Source organism: Rutilus rutilus (genome assembly GCF_951802725.1).
Source record: "Rutilus rutilus genome assembly, chromosome: 6".
NCBI lineage: Eukaryota > Metazoa > Chordata > Actinopteri > Cypriniformes > Leuciscidae > Rutilus > Rutilus rutilus.
This window is the reverse complement of record NC_140214.1, coordinates 15,929,511-15,939,942: the sequence shown is the minus strand read 5'-3', so window position 1 is coordinate 15,939,942 and position 10,432 is coordinate 15,929,511. Positions and strand designations below refer to the sequence as shown.

Below are 10,432 nucleotides of genomic sequence, written 5' to 3'. Positions count from 1 at the left end.
AATTAGAAAACATTTCAGTAAAACTGTCAATAATTTAAGGTACACTTAAACTCCAGGAATGGGGCAAGGGATAAATTGAGGCAGAACAGGAGTTTAATTGGGTAGTTTGCTTGTCAACCCATTCCATATGCATATGAATGCTTTTTACTAATCCAGTACATATTTTCCAGTTCCATATTTGCACAAGACTTGTAAAATCTGTGTTCAAATAAGTGATTTTCAACATTTAAAACAAACATTTTTCGGCTGTAAAAAAGAAAAGAAGAAAAAAAGCATGTAGTTTATAATAAAAAAAAAAGGTAATAAAAAGCCTTTTAGATACAGAATGTGACAGATATATTGATGTGCAAACAAGGTTTACTGACCCTTTTTCCTGAATTTTAATACCAGTTACATTCTGAGCCGCTAGTGCAGATAAACTATGGCACCCATCATTGTCTTTTGTGGATGTGATGATTGACTGCTGTCTTTTCTCCACAAAGATTCCTATTTAACAGAACAGAAACAAATGGCAGATCCGGACAGCAAACAATTTTCTTCATTATTCTTTTCATTTTCTGTTTATTTTATTAGTTCTATTTAATTTCTTCATTATTCTATTATATATGCATACACATACACACACACACTCACCAGCCACTTTATTAGAGGACATTTGAGTGTAGTGAGCTGATGATCTAAGATGATTTGAGGTTTGTGACATTGTGCATTATCCTGCTGGAAGTATCCATCAGAAGATGGGTGCACTGTGGTCATAAAGGGATGGACATGGTCAGCAACAATACTCAGGTAGGCTGTGGCATTTAAACAATGCTCACTTGGTACTAAGGGACCCAAAGTGTGCTAAGAAAATACCCTCACACCATTACATGCATTCAGAGATGCTCTTCTGCAGACCTTGGTTGTAACGAGTGGTATTTAAGTTGCTGTTGCCTTTCTTTCAGCTTGAACCAGTCTGGTCATTCTCCTCTGACCTCTGGCATTTTCACCCATAGAACTGCTCTATGCTGCTCACTGGATATTCTTACTTTTTCTGACCATTCTCTGTAAACCCTACAGTTGGTTGTGTGTGAAATTCCAAGTAGATCAACAGTTTCTGAATTACTCAGACCAGCCCGTCCGGCACCAACAACCACGCTGCGTTCAAAGTTACTTAAATCACCTTTCTTCTCCATTCTGATGCTCATTTTGAACTTCACCAGATCGTGACCATGTCTACATACCTAAATTCATTGAGTTTCTAGAGTCAGATATTTGCATTAAAGGGATACTTCACCAATTAGCATTAAGCTTTGTATCAGTAGAAACCCGGTAGTATTTCCGAAAGACCGTGCTTCCCTCCCTCATGCCCCCCTGAGACGAGAGATTTCTGTATTGTGTGTTATCTGAGACTTTTTTTGGCCAGAGCTAGATCCGCATGTTTTCAACCTGCCCATAGGGGGCGGGATCTCACAATAAAACGGCATCTTTTCAGTTTCGAGTCAACTAGTAGCCTAATTGTATCATTTCTTTCGATACTGCCCTCTGTAACCGGTAGGCGTGGCTTGGGAGTGGCCTTGTAGGGCAGTGAAGCAAGTGCATTCTGGGAGTTGCTGTCTTTCATGAGCCAAAAATACATTTTCTGGCTTTTCTTTCTCTAGAAGGCACAAACTTCTAAAATAATATCACATTTCTACTACATAAATGATCCAATTTAAATACACATTCATCTTTCCAGCGGTAAAATATCCCTTTAACAAGCAGTTGATTTTCTGGATTTTTGTTTTAGATTCCGTCTCTCACAGTTGAACTGTACCTATGATAAAAATTACAGACCTCTACATGCTTTGTAAGTAGGAAAACCTGCAAAATCGGCAGTATATCAAATACTTGTTCTCCCCACTGTAGTTCTAAAAATAATTCTCAATATTAGGCTAAGCAATAGCAGAGTCCTCACCACAGCTATAACAATAACGGCAAAGAGAAACGATATTGTTGCAATCACTTTCAGAGCGATTTTATCCAGCCGATGAACGATAAAAACATTGACAGCCAATCAGAATCCATCCTGCTGTAATGAGCTGGAGCATTTAAAGTGACAGACAAGCATGCGCTTAGAATAAACAGAACAATATTGTCCCCTGGTGTGGATGTTAGTAGGCTATAGTTACCTTTATAGTTCTCGTTCTTGGTGTGAAAGGGCTTACAATAACTGTTCTGTTAACAACCCTCTGTCGATCCGACTGTCCGTAGGTGAGGATACAAAAATGTGAAAGTAGAATCGACAGTTTTTACGAGTTGTCAAAAGACTTTTGCTGACAAATAAATGTGAATTTCTTGGTCCAGGTAACACATAGAACAAGAAAACATTTAAAATGTACATGTAGGCCTACTACAGACATTGTAACAATATACAAAGCTGGTTGAAAATTGGCGAAGTTACACTAAAAGATAAAAGATTGCTATCTCATTCCTAAATGACAATGATTTGGCTGTCTAGTCTATGTCTGTTTAACCTTTGACAAGCATGACCACAGCGAACATTCAAATTCGATTCTCAATTTATCTTGTGCAGCTCTATAGTGTTCATATACATTAATACTTAGGCCTAGATGGTGTATTGGGACTTAACCATATGTATTCAGAATATTATTTTTCTATTCTGATACATTTTAATGGGATAAATATTTTCTCATTTGTATACAAATAGGCTAAGGAAAATGGTTCATTAATGGACTGTGATATAATTGGTAACACTTTACTCTAAGCTTAAATAGTATTTAATGCATTACATTTCATAAATTAACAATGTTCATCTATTTTTTCAGCATTATTTTGGTTAAATTTATAAATAAATTCTTTCATTTGTTTGTTAATACATTAATGTTAATTTACAACAACTTTAATTTTGCAGAAATTAATATGAAATTATTACTAAATGCTGTAAAAATATTTGACATTCTTTGATAAAAATAGAACCTCGATTCATTGCGTTACCATTTATTTTTGTCATTGTCTAATCATAAATCTGAGTTGGTGCAAAATTGACCTTATAACAAGGAGAGGGAAATGGTTTAGTGTAAATCACAGAGGAAAGAGCTGTGAAGTAGATGCTGTCTAGAAATGGAAGGGGACGGGTTGTTCTTAGAACACCTCTCAGCTCCTCACCCACTTCCTGACAGGAAACCACAGTGGTTGAAGATCAGCTTACCACATATACGCCAGCTGCCTTATCATCTCTCCTTAATGCAAACTCCATTGAACCGTTTTTGCCACAGAATATTTCACTGTGTACTCGGGACCACGTTGATTCAATATTTGAGGAGCCCCTACAAAAACTCTTGGCATTTGATTTCAACATGCATGTGTTTCCTACCCTGTTATATGATGTTAGTTTCAGTTTGACCAGACCCTCAGTCATGGCCTGACAGCTCTTAACACTAGGCATAAATCACTTAGGCCTACACACTGTGAACACTGTGTCAAGAGTCAGAATCAATGTCTTTGAATTTAAACTAAAAGTTAACATAAATTACAGATTCTTACAATGGAACTGTAGTTATTATACAAAATTGTTACATTAAGGCTCGTACACCAAGAACGATTACTATAACGAGCGTGCACACGCACACCAACGCACTATATCGTTCTGTTTATTATTAATCCGCGCTGCCGTTTTGTTCTCTGCCGCTTTAAAGCAGGAAGGATTCTGATTGGCTGTCGATGTTTTTATTGTTCATCACCTGAAAAAAAGGTGATTTCCAAAGATCTCGTTCCTCTTCGCCTTTCTTGTTTGTGTTGTGGAGTCTGCTATTCTTTTACATTTAAGATCAATTTTTAAAACCGTAGGCTATATATTCGTAGTTGGTCCTTGGTGTGAATCAGCATTTACTGTAGGCTAAGTTATGCCATTCTGATATTACATATGCATGTCTTGTACTAGCTATTGAGGTAAATAAACATTTACTAGGCCTACATCATGTAGCTACAATATTCGTAATTGACCGTTCGCAAAGACCCGCCCTCTTTAGTTTCTGTTGCTGTGTCTGACAAGCCACGCCGCTCTCACGCCACACCATGTTCTCATCAGGGGGGCAATGTTTCAGAAAACACTGAAGCTTCCCTGGGCGCCGCCATTGATTAGCAGACCATCACCTGCTGTTAGCATTCCATTGACTCCCATTTATTTTGGCGTCACTTTGACAAGCGAATAACTTTACATCTGAGGCGTTTAAAGACTCCATTTGTCCATTATTTATTTCTAAAGAAACACGAAAATGTATAAAAGGCTCCATTACCTTGTATCTTACGTTATGGCCCCGTAGAAGCAGTTTTTGTAAAAATAGGCTAACGATTGCGTCATAACCACGCGACTCTCTGTCGCACAGTAGATAAATTACCGTATAGACAGGAGGAGAAGCTTGCGGGCAATTGGGGTGACATGGTAGCCTGGCTAACGTCAGACCAAGGCTGTTTCTCAATTCCAAGAATGCAGAGAACGGACTTGTGTTCTCGTGGAGACCGGTCTTGCCAAGCTTCCTTGGAAGAACGAACTCGGAACCGGCCGCAATGACTTCTGGGACACCAGGCGAGTACTAGCTCAAGTCTGCATTCGATGCATCCTCGGTATCAAGAACACATCCGGGTTCTTTCATGCATCCTCTGTACTTGCGTTCTTGAGAATTGGGTCTGAACTTCGACGGTTAATGATGACGTTAAACGAGAACACAAGGACGCAAGATCGCTGAAGAACGCATATTGAGAAACACCCCAAGTCTCATTTGAGACTTGGTCTGGGAACCACGTGTTCATTTTCTCGTATTTGAGGCGTGGTTTACGAATGCCCAGAGCCGTTTATTGGGCACTATGAATGTCTATCAAATGCGCCTGTACGTAGCTCATAACCAATCGCTTCAATTATACCAGATGACGTATGTAGAGTGACAGAAATTCAACGAGGAAAAAGACGATGGGTCAAAGATTTATTTGTGCACGATGGCGTTTAGCGAATATTACCGTTTGTGCAAGATAAACATGAGGGTAGAAGGTAACGTCGAGTCTGATGCCATGTTGGATTCATAGATATAAACAAACTGCTTCGGTGTCGTCATCGTCTTGCTGCTCCCTCCCCGTTCTGTGATTGGTTCCCTTTTTCAGGGGAAAATCTGGTCCATGGTGTCCAGACTGCCCAGCAGCGTGAATAAAATCGCGCTGCGAGCAAGGCAGTATGGGGAAACCCAGGCTAGTGACATGGAGGCAAAATGATTAATCAGAATACTTAGCAAAAGTTGCTCCTGCTCCTAGCTCATGGACACCTCCTACTCACACTCTCCGTCTCTGCAAGTTTCGGAAGGGAATTGACTTCACTTTTCTCTGTTGAATCCAATGGGGTCGCTGAGTCCATTTCTTTTACTGTCTATGCTTCTCATGCAGTGAAAAAATACATCGCGGAGCAGAGAGGACACTGACAACGTAAAAGAGGAGTAAAAGAAATGTAAAACAGTAAAATAAATGGACACAGCGACCCCATTGGATTCAACGGAGAAAAGTGAAGTCAATTAGAATCACTCACTTCCTGATGGCTGAGCGTACTGCGCAGACTCAAACTGAGCTTGACGACGTAGATGTGTCGAGAGCAACCCGTCTGTCTTCTAGTAGCTGTGCCAAGAGAAATCTGAATCTTGCAGAGACGGAGAGCGTGAGTAGGAGGTGTCCATGAGCTAGGAGCAGGAGCAACTTTTGCTAAGTATTCTGATTAATAATTTTGTCATTTTGCCTCCACGTCCCCCCGATTGCCCGCAAGCTTCTCCTCCTGTCTATACGGTAATTTATCTACTGTGCGACAGAGAGTTGCGTGGTTATGACGCAATCGTTAGCCTATTTTTACAAAAACTGCTTCTACAGGGCCATAACGTAAGATACAAGATAATGGAGCCTTTTATGCATTTTTGTGTTTCTTTAGAAATAAATAATGGACAAATGGAGTCTTTAAACGCCTCAGATGTAAAGTTATTCGCTGTCAAAGTGACGCCAAAATGAATGGGAGTCAATGGAATGCTAACTGCAGGTGATGGTCTGCTAATCAATGGCGGCTCCTAGGGAAGCTTCAGTGTTTTCTGAAACACCTCCCTGCTCCTGACTGCTTTGTCGGACAAAAATGGCGGATTCGGCGGATGGCGGAGTATGATTGGTCAGATCTTACAAACTCATTTAGCACAAGAATGTACTCTTCCAAAATTAAAAAAAATAAAATAATAATAATTGTTGGGAAACAATTATTAGTCTACATTTTCTTGCCTCACATTTATTTATAAAATAATTTGCTAAATTGCATAGTTTTGTACAGTTATTTGGATGCCATTTCAGATTGCAACACAGTGCTAAGTTTTGGAGGTGATACAGCAATAGAAGAACATTAACTGCATATTGGGAACTAACCTTCAAATAGATTTCATAATGCGCACAGGAGGAGATAATTTACCTATTTTAGAAACAAGGAGCCAACAATCAAAGTGAGCATCTGCTCTGGTTCTTATTGCTATTTCTTTGAATATCATTGTTATGTTTGTATCATTTGGAATGCCATGGGGAAATTATGTTATACACATTGACATTGAGTTATAAACATTATATTATTTTGTATTTTATTATATTATATTGTTCTCCTAGATTTTGGGGCACCAACTTTATTTTAATCTAAGGTAAATAAATCCATCAGTTTTTTTTTTATTTTTTATTTTTTTATCTATATATAATGATGAAAGGATTGAATTGAATTGTATCTTGTGTATTTATTACACCAGGTCACTGTCTGCATGAATTATTATTATTTACATTTTTTTGGAAACCATTTACTTATAACCATTTCTTAATTATTCTTGAATAATGTTTTTTATATAAATCAGTAAACTCAAAACATTTATAGTTAAAATTAATCTAATAACACATTATAAATGTGTTTTCTAAATGTCATAATCGTTTGTTAACAAACACATATTCATTACTTCAATGAGCTCATTGTTTCTGCATTAAATTATTACATTTTTAGCTAACTGTGATTTTTGTATATGTACATTTCTGAAATGCATAACTTAGACAATTACCTCTGATAACTGAACACTCTATAATTGTAATATGGACTCATGCACTTTCTGTAAAGCTGCTTTGAAATGATATTGTGAAAATCACAATACACAATACAATGATGTGTATTGTGTATCGCTATACAAATAAACGTGAATTGAACTATAGTGCCTGTGTTACAAATAATATAGGCCTATTATTAAGTATTATGTAATTACAGACAGCTCCACAATAGGATCTGTAGTATTCCTCACTTACTGTTCTTACATTGTCACAAGATCCCAAATGTATGATAAGACCAATTATTTACTAAAAGTTTCCGAAGACTTTTCATCGAGTGTTTTAGGCACCAATTTCTCCATATATTTTGTGAAAAGATATTCTGTTTGATGTGTCATTGTTTGCTCTTTCACACAGAGGCTGGCTGTTGGTTTTTGTTTCGAGTTGTGTCAGTGTGGAGTGGGGTACCACAGTGATTCACCTCTTGCTTTGCCTCATACAAAAACCTCACAGAGATTAAATGGCTGCCACTGCGCTGAATGATTCTTCTAAGGTTATTCTGTCATCTTAGACATGAAGATTTCCACTGCAGCTTGGTGTTTCATCTCATGGCAATGGATTTTCTAACATAGTTTTAGTCAAATATGTCTATTGAAAAGCTTTTTTAGAAGACAGCATTTCAATCTCTCTTCCGTATAAGACAACCCCCAACATAGGGCACAATTGCATCAGGTTTTTGTACTGACGTTTTTCATTGTGTCTGGACTACCACAGTGATACATTCTTCATTAGGCACTGTACAAAAATCTCATAGCACTGTTTGGAAAGAACATCTGTTTATAAATTGTATTAATAGCTTTAAACCAATATCTGACTGAAAAACTGACCGATCACAGTTTTGATTCTCACAGTCTTGTTGTTTCTGTTTTGAAGGCTTTTGTTCCAGTCACCTGTTTGTATCTGAATGGAGCAGACATGGGTTTATCATGAGGACGGACCGGCAGATGGAATTGTCTTTGAAAGAAAATCAAACTGGATCTTTTCAACTGGCTATTTCACATCCAATTTCAGATGAGTCTATATTATATTTCTTAAGATATGAAAATACTTTCCATTACCAAAGGATATTGTCAGAGGGCTGAATGAAGTGCAGATCCTCTAACTTTCGGAGCTCCCATCCGTCTCACGGTCAACCCAAGTAAGTAAATCTATTTCAATATTAGTATTAGTATAAATCATTTTTCCAACCCATGCACCTGTTTTGTGAATACATGTACTTTGCTTAGTTAGTTGTTGTAAATAGGGCTTATTTAGGTCAGTTTGTCCGTCCTAATGCAGATGTAGGGTCAGGGGTGTTTTTGTAAGGGTTACGGTAGCAGTGCATTTTCAGCTACTGACACTTTAACGTTCGGAAAGCCGATAACCCTCACTGTCTCACCAAGTAAGTACTTCTTTTTAACTATTGCATGCTTTTACACCAACCGTTTTGCTGTAAAAAATAGTGGAAAACCAGTTAGGTTCAAACGATTGTCTGTAAGTTGCTCTTAGTTGGTTGTGCTGCTGCGTTCAGCTTGTGATCGCAGTATGTTCACTGTTAACCCGTTGCTCTGAAGAAAACATTTGTAGTAGAGTCATTATTTGTTCATAAAACTAGTGATGTTTTATGCGTGAATAGATGACTGCAAGGGTTTTTTCACTACATTATGGGCATATTTTGCAAATACCATATGTAAAGAACTGATAAGAATGTAAATGTGTACCTTGAAATGCAATGTAAGTCGCTTTGGATAAAACCGTCTGCCAAATGCATAAATGTAAAATGTAAAGAAAGTACGGTCTTGCCAAAAAATTGAAAAACTGATGAAAACTGCTTATTTTTCTTTGCTTAGAAGATGTATCGCCTACTCCTCCGGTTTTGTCCATCCTGTCCCCTTTGAAAGAACAGAATAAGAAGGACAAAGAACAGGATATTTGTTTGGCCGCCGGGTTCTATCCTCAAGGAAAGACTATGACTTTGACTCTGGAAGATAAAAAAGATCCTGTGAGTCTAAATGCCAACAAAGCAGAACTGTTCAAATCCAGCAAAACCTATTATTATGTTGGATTAAGTGGTGGTACAATCCAAAAATGCGAAATGGATGGAGTAGTAGCAGACAAAACTGCTACTGAAGATGCTCCTGCTCCTGTGACAGGTTTGTACTTAAATTGATAATTATAGTTTCAATTTTGTTTTATGTGATTTAATATTTTAAGTATTGTACGTTTTTTTATATATATATATATATATATAAAAAAAATATATAAGAATTCTTTGTTTTCTACTTAATTATTATTCTGCAGAAAGTCCTAATAAACCGACTTCAAAGTCTTGTGAAACAAATGTTCCTAGTACTCCAGCCTCAGAGTTCAACAGGGGTTAGTAATAAAATACAGTATATTATATGCTACACATATATCTTGCATTAGTTATCTAGATTATGCTATATAAGTAAATTAAACATCAAGGGATGATTCATTTTGTGTGTTTTTTTGTTCTTTCTTTTTTTCTCAGATGATCCAAAAATGAAGTCCATGACCCTTCTTGTGACAGGTCTGAGAATTCTGCTGGCTAAATGTGTTGCAGTCAATGTATTGATGACTGTAAAGGCATTTCTGTTTTAAAAGTTCAATTCAGCAAATCGAATTTCTTAACTGACGCTTGATCAGACCCTGGCAAACAAACAAATGCGATTATAGTGAGCCACAGTGACAGTATTTATCTATCTCTCTGTCTGTTAATGTTAAATGGAATGAAACATACAATTTGTTAGTAATAGTTCAAATATACAAAACATAGATACAACCTATATTGTACCTTTTTTTTACATTATAAACATTTCTGAATTAGTGCTGTAATGTGCATATTGCTTTGTTGTTGTGTGTTTTTAGATTTTGTTGCAGACGAGCGCAAGTTAGAATTTTTATGCTTTTTAAATCAACAAGATAATTTTTTTTATTTACATAGCGGTATCACAGAGTTCAAGACTCTTACATTGTCTAATTGTGTTATTGATTATTATATGACTTAAATACTGAGGCTTTGCATGTAATATGATTTTTATTTGTTATTTTTTATTATAAAATAAAATGCCTTCATGAAAAAAAATGTCATGCGAGTATGTCTAAACCACAGTTTCAACAGCACATTGGTGCTCTAGGCAGACGCTAACCACACTTTCGGATAAAGATCTACTGCTCGCTTCGGGTTCCAAGAATTACTGTTTTGTTGCTAAGTTTTTTCCCCTCAGTGCCTCTGTGATATAAAACGAAAAACAGCTGTAAAAAAAAGTCTTGCATCTACAGCTTCTGGGGGCATTTTTTAAGTAATTAC

The 10,432-nt window shown here is 37.0% G+C and overlaps 1 long non-coding RNA gene across 4 annotated transcripts; it reads left to right on the top strand.

The window, feature by feature from the left end:
* The first annotated feature begins 7,624 nt into the window (after positions 1-7,624).
* LOC311292783 lies at positions 7,625-10,207 on the top strand. 4 transcript variants are annotated; one of them, XR_014627793.1, is made up of 4 exons: positions 7,625-7,794; positions 7,996-9,254; positions 9,403-9,477; positions 9,614-10,207. It is a non-coding gene; the product is annotated as an uncharacterized lncRNA (long non-coding RNA). The 4 variants fall into 4 exon arrangements; XR_014627794.1 differs by lacking the exon at positions 7,625-7,794 and having other exon boundaries at positions 7,827-8,260; positions 8,952-9,254; XR_014627795.1 differs by lacking the exon at positions 7,625-7,794 and having other exon boundaries at positions 7,827-8,503; positions 8,952-9,254.
* Positions 10,208-10,432: the final 225 nt, after the last annotated feature.